The 19,781-nt window shown below is 34.7% G+C and overlaps 1 pseudogene; it reads right to left on the bottom strand.

Moving 5' to 3' along the window:
- Positions 1 to 10,344: 10,344 nt before the first annotated feature.
- Positions 10,345 to 19,419, bottom strand: LOC120145971 (annotated as a pseudogene).
- Between the last annotated feature and the right edge of the window lie 362 nt (positions 19,420 to 19,781).

Genomic DNA, 19,781 nt, shown 5'->3' with positions numbered 1-19,781 from the left:
CAATAAACTTTAAATTGATTACAAATTTTAAATGTTGACAGTATGGTCGAATGCAAAATGATGAAGGAAGATGGCACACAGAGCGGTTCGGTATGTAAAATGAAATTGACATTGAGTAGTATTTAGTGTTAATGTATTGATTAAGAAACGTTTATGTTTAATATTAGGTGACAAAAGATGTGAGGTCCAAATGGAATTCAATGAGTGATGCTGAAAAGGAACATTACATCACACAGTCAAGGAATGATAGTAAAGAATACAAAAAACGGAAGAAAGCACATGAAAATAAGGTATTCATTAAACTTGTAAATACGTTGATACAAATTATATAAGAACTATAACATTATATATTGTTAAAAAATGTAGGAAGTGTCGACAAGATGCAGCATTAAAAGGGTGAATTCATTAATTAAACACCTTAAGGAGAAGGGTCACTTGAATGTGTTGGGAGAAATAGGTTTTGGATCGTTGGTAGGAGTAAGGGATCGACCTATTCAGAGGGAATTATGTCGATCCTTGATGGCGCAATTTGATGTCAGACAATGTATTGCTAAGTATGGTGATTTTTCATTTCCTCTCGGGATCCCATGTGCTGCAGCCGTATTGGGGGTAGAAAATGAAGGCAAAAGTGTTGTAGAAGTCTATAAGAGTAAGGACTGGAGAGCACTTGCCTCCAAATATGGTTTGAAGCAGAATGTGACATATGCTGAAATTGAAGAGGAAATAAAAAGTGGATCTTACGTTGGGGATGAGCTGAAGGCCAGAGTTCTATTATACCTTGTTGGTATCTTTCTTTGTCCAACGGGTAATACGTCAACGAACAAGGAACATATGAAGCTCATTTGCGATGAAGACTTGAAGGGTGAATTCAATTGGGCTGAATATATCCATTCGAGATTGATTGAATCAATAATCACCTTTAAAAAGGGCAGCCAGAGATACCTCAAAGGGTGCATATCAATCTTAGAGGTAAATGAGTTGAAGAACTTTTTTGTGTTTTTATATAAAAATATAAATTTTATTATAAATGCAGGTTGCACTGTTTGATTTTTGGTCGGGCTGTGAGGCAGTGCCGGCTTATGAAAGAACCGGAGTGGCACGCATCCGTGCATGGGGGAAGGAAGAGGTGGTTAGAGTGATGGTAAAGTTGAAGTTGGATAGAGCGAAGAAGCAAGAAAGGGTAATAAATGTAATTAAATAATATTAAGAATATAATCAATGTTTTAATATTGTAATTTAATTTTGAAGGTTATTGGCAAGGATGTAGAGGAGGCAGTGGAGGCAGAGGAGAAGAAAGGAGAGATGGTTGTATTGGGGGATGACGGTGAGTGGGACGACGGTGAGGGAAAACAGTAACTTCGACATTTTGATGTCTGAATTGGCTGATATCAAAAAAATCCAATTTGAATCATGCAAAGACAATCAAGAGTCGAAGAGAAACTTGATAGAGTCGAAGAGAAACTTGAGAGAGTCGAAGATACACTTGAGAGGCATAAGGGGGTAGTGGAAGGAAAAATAGATGGAGTGGTGAAAGAAGTAGAGGTGTTGAGGGGTGAAGTGGTGAAAGAAGTTGGGGTGATATTAAGATGGTGACGGGTGAAAAATTTGAGGGAGTGGTGAAGGAGGTTGTGGAATTGAGGAGTGAACTTACGGGGGTGAAGGGGGTGGTTGTTAAATACTTGGATGAAGGATCAATTGAAGGGTGAAATAAAAGAGATGAAGAGCTATGTAGAAAAAAATACGATGAACTGAAAAAATATGAAGAAGAATAGGGAGGAGGAAGAAAAGAGATGGAAGAAATGAGGAGGAAGGAAGTCGATGCCATTTATACCGGAGAGTGTTATAGCAGCAGATTTGGATTCGGAATGTGCACCCCAGAAGAAGAAGTAGAAGGTAAGTTGAATAAAAGAAAACTTAATTTGATTTTTATTATGTTGTTGTGACAAAAATTTGTATGCAAAATTGTAGGTTGAAAAAACGGATATTCCAAGCGGAATTGATGACATCGAAGCTGCAATTTGTGATTATTTATGGAATAGTGAGTTAGAATCGGAGTAAGTGAAATATATTGCTTTGTGAGTTATATTTAAATATTTCATGACAACATATTAATCCTAATGATTCATACAGATGTTTTGTAATCTCAATGGGAAATCAATTCGCTAGTGTATACGACGTTGCAACGTTGAAGCCTACGGAATGGGTTGGCGGTGTGGTAAGTAGAAAGTAGAAAATGTTAAAACTTATTGAATATGTTCTGATTATGTAATTAATTTTGTTAGGTTATTGATTTGCTCGCCTGGACAGTATGCTACGATTCTCAGAAGTCACTCCGGAGGATTGGCTACCTTCCATACCACTTAGCGGTGAGTTAAATTAATAAATGGAGATAAGTAGTGTTATGAAAATGTTAAAACTTATTGATATGTTCTGATTATGTAATTAATTTTGTTAGGTTATTGATTTGCTCGCCTGGACAGTATGCTACGATTCTCAGAAGTCACTCCGGAGGATTGGCTACCTTCCATACCACTTAGCGGTGAGTTAAATTAATAAATGGAGATAAGTAGTGTTTAGACGGTAAATTAATAATGTTTGTTGCGTAATTGCAGCAGCAGGCGTTGGATGCCACAGCAAAGAAAGTGTTTGAGAGTATTGCTACCTTCTGGGGTCCCATACTGATAACTATGTGAAATTCCCGACTGAGAAGGTAAGACACCATACCAATTGCAAATGATGTTTTCGGATATAGAAGTTGAATTTTGTCAATTGGGTGTGAATTTGTTGCAGATCATGATCACAATAAACTACCATAATTCACATTGGTATCTGTTGGTGTTGGATATAGATCGGTTGCAACAATGATAGTATGTTTACAACTGAAGCAGCTAAACAGAGAGTGAAGATGCTAAGAGATTGATATGTATGTATGTATGAAAAGACATTATGTAATTATAATGCATAATTTTTTTGGATCATAACTTCTATTTTAATGCAGATTAAAATATTAGATTTTTATAATAAGAAACGCATTTGGGTTGAATCCTGTGGATCTCTAGGAAAGTATCCCTTGAAAAATTTCAAATTTGTGGAGCATAAGAAGAATAAGCAATTGAATGGGTATGAGATGTTATCACAAATAGAAAGCTTAATTTATGCAGTATTCATTATAATTGACATGTGGTTTCAAATTTTATAACAGACATGATTGCGGCATGTATGTGATGATGTGGATGGAATCGATCGGTTCTACAGGGGCAACTGGTGATTTTGTAAGTGGAAAGAAAAATTCGTTTGTGGTAAATTGTTAAAAGTCATAGATTGAATGCTGTAGTTTACAGTACTTAACGTTCTGACAATTTGAATATAGGTTGTTGGAGAGTGGGATCGAATATTAAACGATCTCGTAAGCCACAATCAAAATCAACGAAGAATGGAGATAACAAAAGCTGCCATGATACATAAGAATACAAAAGGATGCAATGATGTAAATGTAGGGTTAATTTGTATAAGATTTATAATTTGTATACGATTTATAATTTTGTATGTGAATATAATTATGAATGAGATGAGAAAAGTTAGCAGTATGTTGTTGTACATGTTTCTTATACACATTAAGGGTCATGTTGATACTTTAAAGTAAAAGGCAAATTTACAATATGGCAACCAGGGTGCAACATAAAGTGTCGATCCATATATAAAAGTGTCGACCCAAAAACATCGAAACCCAAAGTATAATGTAATAGGTAATTTTCAATCTAATCGGTGCAAGTATATCAGTTTTATGAGAGAATAGGTCTAAATAATGTATCGACACTTTTGTAGTTTGTGTCGATATTTCTGGTCCAGAATGAATGGCAAACAGGCTGCAACCATAAAGTGTCGATCCATATAAAAAGTTTCGATCCCATAAACATCGAAACCAAAAGTATAATGTAAATATATTTTTCAATCTAACCGGTACAAGTATACGGTTTTATGAGAGAATATGTCTAAATAATGTGTCGACACTTTTGTAGTTGTATCGATATTTTGGTCCAGAATGAATGGCAAACAGGGTGCAACCATAAAGTGTCGATCCCATAACATCGAAACCCAAAAGTATAATGTAATATGTAATTTTTCAATCTAACCGGTACAAGTATACGGTTTTAGAGATAATAGGTCTAAATAATGTGTCGACACTTTTTTTAGTTTGTGTCGATATTTTGGTCCAAAATGAATGGCAAACAGGGTTGCAACAATAAAGTGTCGATCCATATATAAAAAGTGTCAATCCCATAACATCGAAACCCATAAGTAATGTAATAGGTAATTTTTCAATCTAACCGGTACAAGTATACCGGTTTTATGAGAGAATTGATATATAATATGTATCGACACTGTTTAATGTTTTGTCGATACTAATTTAAATATCAAGTGTGTTTCCACTGTTCACTATATATAATACTCTAAATCAAAAAACCCTAAACATAAAGGCAAGCAAGCAGAAGATAACTCTTTCTCTCCGAAGAATACTAGCGTTATCATAACAGTGACGATCAGATATTCAGGTAAATTTACGATATTTTATGGGTTTGATTGATTCTATATTGGAGTTTTTTTCCTGAATGTGTTTGTGTTCCATTGTAATAGCATCCAACCAAAATGGCTCCAAAACGTCAGCGTCAGAAGCGCGGTCTTTCTCAAAGCTCTTCTCAACCCAGTTCTTCTCAACCACAACCTCCTTCTGTAACAAACGATTCTTCTGAGAAAATCATGTCCTTCGAAACTCTGAACTTTAGATCCGATATGGAGAAACAAAGATGGCAGACGAGTTTTAAAGTAAGGAAGATTTGTCCCGAACGTGTCATTGACCTAGGTTTCTTGTTGATGATAAATATGCATTTAGTTTTAAATCCACATTTACATCTTGGGGTTGGCTTGAATTCCTTGGTGTAGAACCAAGATATTATCCCAACCTAGTTAGAGTCTTCTACAACAATGCTTCCTTACAGCACGAGCCTAATAAGACTAATATATAGGACTTAATACACATGTCATGGGGAGGATATATATATATCTCCGGAAACTATTGCGGAGGTTTAGTGTAGCGATATTAATATTAAAAACAATAAACATATATTACATATTTATATTATCTTTGGTTAATATTGTTAAATTTAAATTCTAAATATTATTTTATAAAATATCAAAACAATCAAATAATTTTTTGTGCAAATGAAATTATTAATTAATATTGTAGGTGGAAAACATGAAACACTATTAAAAAAATTGAAACTAAATTACATAACTTTAAAAAAAGTATCGATCATTTTTATAAAAAGTATGACACTTTCAATATAATAGGTAAAAATATGATGTAATAGGTACACTTATATAATGTAATAGGTAGCGTTTATATAATGTATAGGTAGTGCTTATATTGTAAAGTATCTATCCTTTTTATAAAAGTGTCCATACTTTTTCACTGTGGAAAACATTAATTTAAGGTTATCTTTTGAGTGAGTTTTAAGATATTAATTTAGTAATTAGGCGTCTAATGATTTATTTTTTACGTTATATATATTATTAATAAATTAAAACATAAACATATTATATTTATTATTATCTTTGGTTAATATTGTTAAATTTAAATTCTAAATATTATTTTATAAAATATCAAAACAATCAAATAATTTTTGTGCAAATGAAATTATTAAATTAATATTGTAGGTGAAAACATGAAACACTATTAAAAAAATTGAAACATAAATTATATAACTTTAAAAAAAGTATCGATCCTTTTTTATAAAAAGTATGGACACTTTCAATATAACAGGTAAAAAATATGATGTAATAGGTAGCACTTATATATGTAATAGGTAGCGTTTATATAATGTAATAGGTAGTGCTTTATTGTAAAGTATCTATCATTTTTATAAAAGGTCCATACTTATTTCACTGTGGAAAACATTAATTTAAGTTATCTTTTGAGTGAGTTTTAAGATATCAATTTAGTAATTATATGTATTTAATGATTTATTTTTTATGTTACGGTATATATTATCATTAAATTAAAAAATAAAACATATATATTACATATTATTATTATCTTTGGTTAATATTGTTAAATTTAAATTATAAATATTATTTATAAAATATCAAAACAATCAAATAATTTTTTGTGCAAATGAAATTATTAAATTAATATTGTAGTGAAAACATGAACACTATTAAAAAATTGAAACATAATTACATAACTTTAAAAAAAGTATCGATCTTTTTTATAAAAAAGTATAGACACTTTCAACATATTATGTAATAGGTAAATTTGTAATGCTATCGGTATAAATATATCGGTTTACTTATAAAATAGGTCAATAAACGCTACCTATACATATAAGCGCTACCTAGTATGTTATTGTACTTTATAATATTTTCGATTAAATAATATAACATAACCGATCAAAATTTTAACCGGTCACTTGTTTAACCGATCACGCCGTATATTAACCGTTTTTTAAGCGCCGTACCGCAGAACTACCCGACGCCTTATGGGTTTGTCTTCTAAGGCAAAAATATAAGATGGACTTCCTTTGTCCCGCTTTTGTTTATAGGAACAATTGCACCCCTTTGTGGAGAGCAATTTCAAACTCTTGGGATGACCTTAAAGATAGCATTAGGTGGTCCATTAGCAATGGTAATATTGTCCAGCCCCTGGATGATGTTTGGATCCCATCCTTTAGTCCTTTAAGGCAGCATGTTCGGGATCCGGACCATGCCTTTCATAATCTTCGCTTCTCGGATCTTATCCATCATGCTGGGCGGTGAAACATCGGGAAACTTCTCTCTATTTTCCCTAATGAGGCTGTCAATCATATCATCAGCGTTAAAAGTCCCGACCCAATGGATATGGACGATCATCTCTATTGGCGTGATAGCAATAAACATGTTTTCAATCTTAAAACTGCTTATACAAAGCTAGCTGAGGCCAACTGGGATACTAAACTTCCAATTTGGAAGCTCATTTGGACGCTTTCAGTCCCCCAACGTCTGAGAGTGTTTTTGTGGATTACTTTTAAGCAAAGGTTGATGACGAACTTTGAGCGTTGTAGACTTTTTATCGGCCATGACCCTTTTTGTCCGGCTTGCCATAGCCATCAAGAATCGACGTTGCATGTGTTACGTGATTGTAATGTTGCCAAAGAAGTGGGGTCGCTTGTGGATCCTTCCCTCATCTCTGCTATTTTTATCAAACTAATCTGCAGGATTGGATCATGGCCAATCTTATTGGCACGCAGTGGCAGATCCCTTGGCATTGCCTTTTCGTGTCGACCCTTTGGCAACTATGGAAAAATCGCAATGATAGAGTTTTCAATAACACTTCTCATTTACCTTGTGTTGTTCATTGCAGAAACATTACTTGGACTAGATATTATGCCGAGAGTAAATCCCAGACTACCCTTTCTGCCACCAGTGTTCACGTTCCAGTGTATTGGAAAGTTCCAAACCCGGGCTGGATAAGTTTGAATGTTGATGGTGCCGTATCTATTCATACTGGTTTTGGAACTGTTGGAGGCGTCTTTCGCGACCACGAGGGTGCCTGGGTTTTTGGTTTTAACAAGACGATTGGCATCACAGAACCCCTCCAAGCGGAACTTTGGGCGATCTTCATTGGTATTCAGATTGCTTGGGATCACGGTTTCGAATTTCTGATAGTTCATACCGACTCCCTTGAAGCTGTCAAACTATTGGAATATCCTAATGCTGCTACAAGTTCTCTTCCCCTCATTCGAGCTATTGACAAAGCTCATCAAAAAGCATGGGTAACGGTCATTCATGGGACTCCTCGTCAAGGCAACATTCGAGCGGATGCCATAGCTAAACTTGCCAATCCTCTCTGCCACGAAGCGATCATAATGGAAGAACCCCCTGCTGCTCTCTTAAGTCTTTTAGATAATGATAAACTAAGCGTGAATCTGTTGTAAGAACCTGGTTTTCTTTCTTCTTTTAAATAAAAAACAATAAGAATAAAATAGTTTAATGACTCAGTCATTGATGGATCCTTAGGAAGTTTAATTCTAACTAGAGAGGGTCCAATTCACGATCGATCATTTTATATTAAATCATATCTACATGTTCAGATAAAAATTATCTTTGTTAATGATAAGAATCAAATTGTAGTGATGTATGTCGATTGAGAGGATGATTAATTGAGGAAGAAAATGAATAATAATCTCGGAATTAGAGAGAGACTATAATTGAGAGATAATCTCATTTCAACTCTATATGGCAGTTTATATTCGTGTCCTTAATGTTAGTATTAAGTCTAAGTGATGATGGCTATTTATAAGTTAGTGGAGTGAGTAGATCTAGTTATCATACAACAAATTAGTTAGTGAAGGATTAACATCGATCACGTCAAATGACTATAATAATTTAGAGGATATAAAAATCTAAAGGTCTTAGTCAACGGAGGTGTGATTTGTGGAAGAGATCAAAATGAGGTATGATATTTATCCCGTTGATCGAGAATATGCCATAAAGCGACTAGAATCCAAACTTACCGCAGAACACGTTTATTGTATCAGAGGAGTCATTTGTTATGAAGCAAAGTTATTACCGACTTTAAACGACTTGGAGGTTGTACACATGTTACTCTGTTATTAGCATGGACCGGAGTTGTGGATTATGATTGTTGGACACATCCGTCCTCGAACTATTTAAGAGGAAGATTTAAGATTTCGGTAAAAATGGGTAATTAGTAAAACCCCGCAAGTAATATAACAAATTTAAAGTATCAACCTAAATTATCCAATTTTTGAATTAAACACCAACATTGAAAAGTTGAATTTTTTTAAAAATCATATTCAAAGTTGAGGATTTCTTAAGAAAGATGTCCGATTCAATTTAGAAGAAAGAATATTAATCAAATTATGCAAATTTACAATATTAGTCAAATTAGTCCATCAATTTACACAATTAAAACCCATATCAAGTCCAGCACACACCACAAAGGCCTTGAGTCCTAAACATGCATTGTACTCCCTTTTACTACGGTCATCTAAAGCATCGATAACACAATTTCACAAAATCAAATAAATATTGTAAATTTAAAGTAAGAATCATAAACATATTAGACCATAAGTATGCAATTCATACAATATCAACCCTAACTAATTGTATTTAAGCATTATATGGCACTCAATCATGCTTACGAAGAAGAAAGTAGGGAATTAAGCCGCCTCTAACCATATTTCGAATATTTTGGCAAGTAAATGCAGAGATAAGTGCATTGTTGTCTTAATGTGTGAATTGTAAAGTTGCAGAGCTGACGACGAGTCTTGTGGTTGTTGAGATGCTTTGATCTTGTTTTTATATTCTCTATGATTTCTATTCGTTAGGAGCAGTTGGGGATGCGATAGAATCGTTACCTATAAAGATACATATCATGTAATACACGAGGGATCAATCTTTTTGTTAGAGTAATTGTTTTTTTTTTCCAAATATTTGATCGTTTTTAACTAAGGGGTCAATCTTTCGAGAGAAAAGTTTGATCCATTTTTACGAGTGTTAAATATAATTTTGAGGGTTAAATTAAAAAAAGAAATGTAAGAATTGCGCACGAAAATTATTACTTCTAATGGGATAATGGAATTTGGAGGACAAATGTTGTATATGTGTCATCAAATTCTTATTCTAAAGTTTATATTATTATTATCAGGTTTAATTAAATAAATGTCTAAACTATATCTTTTATTTATTATAGGTGTAAAGTATTTTTCATCAAGATAGATGTCTAACGATTTCTTCGTTTCATTTAGCTGTTTGTCTATCACTACTGTAACCATGTGAGTTTATAAAAATATATAAAAAACTTATAATTATTATCATTTAAAAAATCACTAAAATCTCAAAATAAAAAAAAAAAAAATCCATAATTTCAAGCCTCCTATTATCATCGCATTTCAGATAAACATGACATGTATCACGTCACCAATTAAGTATATATAGAAATATCACGCCAATAGCATGGGTTAGTCGTTATTCGATTAACAATTTATTATAGAAACGTTAATAGAAATATTAAAAAAATTAAAACTCAAAATAACCATTTATAGAAACATTGAGGGCTAATTTTATTATGTATCGAATAAATTCATATCAACCGTTTCTAAATTATATGCTAAACGAAGCTCCACAAATAAGATCGGACAAACTCAAAGAAAAAGACGAAAATATCCTCAACTTGGAATGTGTCAAGCAGTGGAAAACTGTAAATAGAAATAGTCCCGCAGGCCTTTTGAATGATGAATGAGACGAATAATCGAATAAAGGATCAATAATACATGGATATGACTGTCAGGCATCAGAATTAGAGCTAACATGACAATAAAAAACCATGGTAAGGAAGGCCTCAAAGTAAACCTGCAAATGGATATGAAAATAAGGGAGCCTAAAAATGAAACTAAATTGAAGAGCATTGCTAGGAAGGATTGCCATTGTTGGATTGGAGAGATTGTGTTTTCTTATGCAACTTTGTAACCCCTCATATCGATATGGTAATTCGATCCGATTTGGAGTGTCACATTAGGCCACCGGAGCGACTCACTGTAAAAATAGCAGAAAATTTAAAACTTTTATTAAAACATGTAACTTATAAAATCATTTATGAATACAAAATAAATTTATCCGTATTCGAAGTTAAAAATAGATTTTCAGACTCGTATATAAAACAAAATACAATTACATGCCCCCTAATCAAATGTACCATACTCTGCAAACAACGCCGGAATAACTCCCTTACTGAAGTTGATAACTGCACTGATACAATTCTTTTAACATGAAAATGTGAGTAATAGAGTGAGCTTCGGAAAGCTCAGTAATACAGAACTACCAGATGATGTTGAAGAAAATGTAGATATAGATAAACATATATTTCCTTATCGGTTAAGATATTTACAGATTTCTTTGGCTGAGCTGAGGTCACATTGCTATTTCAGGTAATAACAGATAATATTCAGTTCAGATGGAAATATTTCAGATATCTAGGTTCATGAGATCATAATAGGTTATCTAGTGTGTTCCCGTAAAACCAGTAAAAAGATACAGTTTTTTTAAATATATATATATACCCTCATCCATTCACATCATAAATGTGTAGGTTCCCCAGAACCATACACCCAACCGCATATGCCATTTAGACCCTGAGCACAAAGCCAAGGAGTCTGCAGATAATCTTCCTCCAACAATAAACCCCCTCAGATAAAACATTTCTCTGTCGGTAAACGGAGATATCAGAAATCAAAACAGAATTCAGATCAGATGTCATAACAGAATCCATATCAGAAATCAGAACAAAATTAAGGTAATGTATCATAACAGAATTCAAGTCGGAAATCAGATAAAATATTTATATGATTAGGGAACACACCAGAGTTTACAGATATTATTCAGAGGTACTGATAATCTTATCAAGCAGAAAAACACATATCTTCAGTATGTCGATAGAATGTTGGAATTTAGAATCACTATTGGAAGAGTTTCATTAACTGACATAATCATCAGTTATTCAGAATATGATTTATCGGGATCATCTTATTCGGACACTTTTCGGAAGCTCTACGTAATCAGAAGAGTATTCAGAATCTTTACAATCTATGACGATTAATCCGATTATCGAGCAACTCCAGATGAATAGATTCCAGAACCAATACTTATCAACTTTTCAATTCATTAACCTTCCAGAGTATTCACTCTTTAATACCAAGTATTCTTATCCATAGATCATCTTAGAGTCATCACTGAACAGATCTTAAGGAGATGAACAGATATTCCAATGCTCTTAATTTCGTTTCCACGCTTCCACGATATCATGAAATGTCGACGTACTTGATTTGTGGTTCATAATCCATAGGGATGATACATCACATAAGTTCATCTAAGTTTCCAAACTTATTCCAATCTCTTGGTTAATCCTCGGTCCTTGAGGTTACTTAGTTCATTTAACCGTCAAGTCCTTTACAGTTACTTCGGGGTTTTTCATAGTAATTCAGACGTTTTGAATTTCAGATACATATTGTACTTCCGTTCAATTCAATTTGGTAGTCGTAGTTGATTTGTCTAATGAATATCCACTTCTTAATATTGAATGCCGTCTAGAGTTTAGCTGAGCTGAATACTTCCAAAATTATCATCAAGCCACACTTGAGAATACAAACATGCATTCAAGTGACATCTATGTCGTTCAGGTACTGATATAACACTAGCATTGGTTGCTCGGCTTAATATGTGATCCATAACTTTTAAGATCAGTACCACACCCATGTTTATTTGGATTCCTTAATTAATCCAACATCTACTTAGTCTAGGTCATAAGGGTATTTTGGTCATTTTGATGCTCAATGTTTTTCATTCATTTCAAAGCTTGAGGATGTCTATTCATTCTTGGGTTTGGTGATATTCTTGAGTCATTTCAATTCCAGGGGTATTTTGGTCATTTTAGATATTCAGTGTATTTCAATTATTTCCTTCCGTCCGATCTTATTATTAAATTCAATCTTATCATTTATTTCAGTCATTTCGAACAATTCTGACAAAAGAACACCCCCGATAAATTGTTCTTCAGGTATTTCCTCATAACTCGGATATTTTCAGGTCAAGAGCCTTCTCAGATTTTACAAACAGAATATCATGAATTTTTCTGTACCAAGACATGATTTTAACAATTAAATCCATAATTTATCGACTTAAGTACAAAACCTCAAAGTACTTTCTCATTCCGGGTCAACTCGGACTATTTTTACCTTTCAATGGCATTTTCGTAATTTCTTAACCAAATAGTTTCAGTATTAACTCTTTACGAAAATAACTATAATTTAGAGATCATACAGTTAATTGCTTTCCTGAACATTCTCTTATCTTGAAATGATTCCTTAACAGACTTCTAGTATCTTGCACAAACCCTCATTGGGTTAAAAACCGGTTATCCAAATTTTTCAAGCAAAACTAGCATTTCTTATACACATCTGTAGTTTTATTAGATCAATAAGTATTTTCAAGTTATTAATCAACTTCCAAGGACAATTCTTGTAATTTTACAACATAAGGATATTTTCGTAATTTTATCCAACCAGGGTATTCTCATAATTTCTCATCCGAGTACCTTTAGTATTTAACTTTTGTTGATATAAAATATAAGTTACAAATCCAGGGCTGATTTCTTTATAACTAATCAAAAACTTGTAATTTAATTCTAACAATCTCTCAATCTCTTATAAAAGTCATCTGAACCATAATCAATTACTGAACCTTTTTATCGTATTCAGATCGAGTGTAGAAATTAATCAACTCCACAAAAGTGACAAACATTATCTTATTCATGCATTTATCAATATCAACATGTTCCATAAACCATAAAGAGGTAGTAAAGTATTACCTCGATTTTCGTGCCATACTGATCGACCATTAAATTCCATTTCAACGCCCTCGATCTTGAAATCAACTTCCAATAATTCCTCAGATGCATATCAACAGAAATTACATAAAAAACGGAGCTTAATTCTGAAAAACGGATCGAGTCAGGTAATAAATCAGTCAAAACCAGCTTACCGGGTTCAAGTTGGTGAAACGGACCCCAAAAACGGATTTGGGGCGTCGAAACGTAAAATATGACTTTTCAAAAATTTTGAATTTTAGGTCAAAGTAAAGTCAACGGGTTTGACTGGTAATTTCGAGGCCTTCAGGTTTGAATTTCTAAAAACGGACTGCTGAATCGGACTCAGAACGTCGAAAAACATCATAATAGGTATACTCGATCAAAGTCAAATGTCGTTTAATGCCCGGTTAACGCCGGTCAAAGTTCTGGTCAAATGTGGTCAACGCCGGTCAACGTCAACAGTCGACCATTTTACACAAATATCACCCTAACAGAAATTAATTACAAAATTATCCACATTCTGTAAATATTTACGAAACTAACACCCGAATTTTTCACAAATAGCACCCAAACAGAAATTAATTACAAAATTAACACCCAGATGATACCCACTCTCGGGGATGGCGCGTGTGACGCGTGAACAGTGATACGGTGTCAGAAAATTCCCGTAAAAATTCCTAAAAATTATTTTAAGCAATTTTGAGGTACTTAAAAAGCTCGGTTCACAATTTTGAATGGCGAAGCGCTCGATTCCGAAACATCGAAAACTTTGACCGCTTCACCTCCTCACGCGCCGCCGCCGCCGGAGACAGGGAGGACACCAGCAGACTCGGAACGTCACAAGGAACACGATGGTGCGGGAGGTGTCGAAAACGTCGGATCGTCGTGAATCGATGAAAAACCAATGAAAATCAAGTTAAAACCGACAATACTTCCGACTGAAATTAACGACGAACGACGACGATTCACGACGAAAGGCTTGAGGGGTTTTGTTCATCGATCGACAACGAACACGATGATGGTTTTGATTCGTCGATCGGAGGTCGGACGACGAGTAGATCGGTATTGAAAGGAGGGTTGATGGAGGGGGAAAACTAGAAAAATTTCCAAAAATATACGGGAATAGGGTTTATAATTCAACTCATAATAAAAATGAGTAAACCACAAGTTTAGTCACTGAACTTCCTACACTTCTTAAAATGGTCTGTCAACTTTGAAATTTTATAATTTAATCTATTGTTTCTTTCAAAATACCAATTAAATCCACCATTTTATATTTTCTTAAATTTAACCCCTAAATTGGGGTGTTACAAACTTCCCTCTAAGACTCCTGATGTATGCATCGACTCGGGCCGTGACTCCGATCTTCGTCTTCTCTCTTGCTTTCGTTTTCTCTCTTTTCCACATGACTTGATCCTTTTCGTCTTTCTTCAAGTACTTGATCTCTTTGATGATATGATCATCCATCGGGTGGAAACATCTTTGCAAAGATATATGAAAAATGTATGGTAGAGTACAAGCGATTGTAACTAACAGGGTGGTTGTCCAATACACGGGTGCAGGGGCAAGGGCTTCCGTGAGGATCATGAACACGTTTTTGGAATAAGCCGGAGATATCATGCCGTAAACGAAGAGAAATAAGAACCAGGTGAGAACACTGAACCAGATTAAGACATGTTGGATCCATGTATAGTGGGTCATTATGAGACAGATCTGGAAATTAACAGCACAAATGATGCAAGTGAACATGATGGTGCCCAAGATAGCCATGTCGGTAGTCTGGCCTTTGGAACGGTAAGCTTGGTCATAGAAGACGATGACATTGAGGAAGAAAATAACGAGAGAGGAATATAGGCCATTGCACATCCACCCAAGTATCCTATACCAGTCGAAAAACAGATTTCTAGGTCCTTGCTGATATAACGTGGGAAACTGCAACACCAATAGGCATATATGCAAATGCTTATAATAATGTCACCAATAGGCAGATATGGATGGATGAGAAGAATTGATTACAGACTAACCTCTAAGCAGACATCGGAAGAAACATCTTGCTCAAAAACCCCTAGTGAGATTACAGGCATTGAGGTAAGAACAACATTGAATAATATCATGTACAAGTCGTCATAAACCGATTGTCCAGAAAATCCGGTGAATGCCTCGAAGTAGAAGAGGGTGAGGCCAAATGCTATGTTCTTGTAGAAAAAATAGCAGACCTAAATCCAAAATTGGTACAGTTAGAGGAGGAAAAACCATAAAAATATACAACAAAATGACAATCACTAATTGTTACCATCTGTGCAATCCTCTTATAGCACCAGTGTCCATAAACAACGAGAAGTCTTTCCAAGTAACGAAACTGGGAGACAGAGAAATCACTGGCCATTACAGCCTGCAAAAAAAAAAAAAAAAAGGGGACAAGTTATGTGATTCATTGACATTTAGTAATAACTTGTCTTAATAAGCATCATTGTCAAGAAAGAACAGTTATATGAAACTATAGAAAAGATTCACTTGCTACAATTACTAGTGACTTAGATATGTTACCAACCTGCATACCTTCAACACCACTGATGCCGACTCCAATGTCAGCTTCTTGAATCATTCCAACATCATTTGCACCATCACCAATTCCTAGAGTCACTCTACCAGTTCCTTCCTTTACTAATCTTGTTACCTGGTACCAAAAAAATGTACTAAATAAATAAAGCACACAATAAGATCTCCGCTTTCATGAATATTTCACCCTTTTCAAACTAATTAAACTATTAAAAATATTATAATATTTTTTCCATATTATTTGTATTAATATTTTATACTATTAAAAATATTCATATTTTTACATTATAGTAAAACAGTCGTTAACTAATTATTTATAAATTCTAATCTCTAAATCATTTATTACTAATCTATATATTCATGATTAAAATATTAAAAGGTTTATTACTAATGAATTTTACAGAAAAATGAGTTCAATTTATGATGATCTTTTCAATGAAACAAGAACATAGGAAAATGAAAAAAGGAAGGAAAAAATAAATCTTACTAGCGCCTTCTGCTTGGGAGATACACGACAGCATATGACGGATGCACAATCAACTGCTAAGCCTAAGAACAGAAACTTCATATCTTCCTCCAAAGCATATGCAAGAGTCTTTCCGTCAATGATCAATGCAAATGCAGCATATGGATTTTTCTAGTTTTATCACTTGTGAACCATTGGTAATTTGCATCAACATGTTCTCTTTAATTGCCTGATCAATAACAAAAGTGACAATCAACTTCGTATAAGAAAATTCCGGTCATGTTTCATGAAGAAATGCATACCTCTTTGGAATTCGATTCGAGTGTCGTAATACAGATCTGCTTCATGCCTTCTCTGAGCAGACTGCAAGCAAATCTGCAGCACATGAAAAAGCTTTTATCAAATTAATTTCATGGATGACCGTTCAGAAACCAAATATGAAACAGCAAAAAGATGGACCCTATATTTATAGCTGTTTCCATCTAGTCCCCTGTCAAGACCCAGAGCTTTAGACCAGCTTGTGCAAGTTTATCTATACAGTGGGGTACCTGAAACATAGAGAAGCTAATACAGGATGAAGCAAACCAAAACACAAGTTTCTTGTTAAAGAAGCAAGGACTTCACATACCCCCTTTTGTAGTTTGTCTTCAACAGCAGTAGCACCAACAAGGATCAAATCTTTCTCCGTCATCTCCGCCACCTTTTCAAGCATTATGTCTCAATCAGACCTAATAGAAGTTTTTGCCTTCATGAATTCATTGTTCCAAGAAGAATACTCTGACTCCTCGAGCTATCTATAAGCCAGTGCCAATGTACGCAATCCGGCTTCTCCATAATTATTCAAATGCTTAGTGGTGTCTTCCAGATACATTTTTCCCTTTTTTGCTAATCGGTCAAAAATAATGCTGTTCCAACAAAGGGATAAAAATCAGTCAAACACAAATCATCAAGCCATTGAAACTGGTGTTCATCTATTAATACTTTGAAGAAGTCAAACGGGTAATACAGAGACTAACCTGTCAGCACCTTTACACATTAGAATAATCTGCCCCTCTTCATCCCTCACAATTACTGTCATCCGCTTTCTTTTGCTTGTAAATTCCAACAAATTTAGAATTTTGTACTCCCTACAAGATACCAACAAAGAGCACAATCAGGAGAGCTTAGCAAAGAGCACAAAGTCATTCACTGTTATCCCCACCTCTTAGTTGGTCCTGAAGCTAAATATCTTTCGTTGACAAAAACACTTGATTGAGTTCTTTTATAAAACTCAAAACCAAATTCCTTGGACGCAACAAGAAATGCTCCTTCATCAGGTGACTCCGCTTCATATGTATAAGTGCCAGTCTCTTCATTTAGCTCAGGGATAGCAGTGTGACAAACTGCCAGGATTCGGTAAAATAACATAATCATAACAGCATTCAGCTCGTTTCTCCAGTTCCCTTCCATCATGCGGTCATCCTCAAAGCTGAAAAATTTTATGGGAGGTTTATGAACTTTTTCATCTTTGGAAGTAACAACAGTCTCCAATTCAATATCTTGTTTGCCTTTTTTGCTGGAGGTAGATGAGTTTCCTCCTTCCTGCTCAATGTCATTAGCCATCTGTTGTGAAGTAGCACGTTCAACTTCACTAGCACGCATGCAATACCAGCAATGGAACATTTGAGAAAATCCATCTGATTGCAGGTCAAAGTGCCTGTTTTATCAGAAAGGATTGTATCTACTTGGCCCAGCTCCTCATTCAGATTTGATGTCCGAGCTTGAGCAGGAATCCCAGTATCATCATCATACATTAGTAAGTCTTGATTAATAAAGGATGCTTGCAAAACCTTCACCACTTCAATTGAAACATAGAGTGAAATAGGAATTAAATAACCATAAAGGATGAGGGCAGTGACCAAATGGCTAAGCCCTGATACTAAAGGCTGTCTGGGATTATAAAAATCCCCTGTAGCATCGAGCCGCATATACCACCAGTCCGGCATTTGGAACATTATTTTCAAAGCAAAAGCTAAAGAGCTGATCAATGAGATTACCAGAAGGAGACTGAAAAGAACATATATTATGTAATCCATTTTCTTTTCTATTCTGCTCCTCTTTGATGGGGACTTGGTGGAATTCTGCATGACTTTGGAATCAAAACCGGTGAAAATCACAACCCCATAGACATAAGATGTATTGCGCAGCTTCGAATCTCTAAGGAGAATTTGGCCAGGTTCAAGAGCATAAGTTTGACGAGCATATTCTAAATTACCAACAAAAGGTGTAAAGGCTAGGGTTGGGATCTTCACATTTAATAGTTCCTGTGAAGTTCTTGAATACCTCATCTTCTTCCAAAGGCAATGTTATCTCCATAACTCTCTTCACCTTTAAGTTTGTCTCGCCATCTAAATTCATAGTCTCCACATAGCAAATTTCTTCCTCGTAACTTGATGACAAGAGTAGCAAATCTGCTGGAAAAACAATTATCCTTCTCCACTTTCACAATGTCTCCAACCTCGAGCTGCTGCCACTGCTTATCGTAAAAATTTCCTTCCTCTTTATGAAATTTCACTTTACGACAATTAACATTCATATCTTGCATAAACCTTTTCCAATCCTCCAAACCTTCCTTTGCCATGCTAAGCCCTACAACAAAGGCCAAGGGAGCAATCATGCTCACCGCAGAAAACGGCGAAAGGGGTGTAAGTGAAAGAATTGCAGCTGCAAGGAAGTACAAATTGGCAACTCGGTGGAATTGTTCATACAAAGATTTTGGTAAGAAACTGAGAAAATTGTACTTGGTCGTTGATATATAATTTGATTGATACTTTAAAGGTGTTTTCCTGTGCATATGAGGTCGGTTGCAATGCACAACTCTAGAGCATCCAGCCCCTTCAATAAGATGTGGACCTGCTTGGGCAGACCTTTTACCGCATACGAACGTATAGGGCTGACTCCGCTTGATCTTCTTTCTAATCTTACCCTTGGCCATCTCTCCAAATCAAGCTTTAAACCAAAAACAGGATATTACTGTCAAACAAAGGGAAGCCCCAAAATCTAACCTTCACCAATGGATGTTGCAGCCACTCGATCATGATTTCCTTGCTTTACCTCCTAATTCATGGAATCAATGGAAAATAAACATGAACTATAAGCACATAAATTGCCAAATACAATTAAAGTTCCACATAAAATGACTAGTTTATAAGCACAAACATTCTTAAACATGGCATATTTGAATCACATTTACATAACCTAGATTTGAAAGTCTTATAAGAGATGAAGTTCTGGGAACAAATCATAAATTAAGACAAAGATGAGACCAAATTTACATTGGTTAAAGCTACAAAATTG

The sequence above is a fragment of the Hibiscus syriacus genome, unplaced genomic scaffold, assembly GCF_006381635.1.
Source record: "Hibiscus syriacus cultivar Baekdansim isolate YM2019G1 unplaced genomic scaffold, ASM638163v2 tig00110895_pilon, whole genome shotgun sequence".
In the NCBI taxonomy this organism is placed as follows: Eukaryota; Viridiplantae; Streptophyta; class Magnoliopsida; order Malvales; family Malvaceae; genus Hibiscus; species Hibiscus syriacus.
This window is presented reverse-complemented; position numbering and strand designations above follow the sequence as displayed.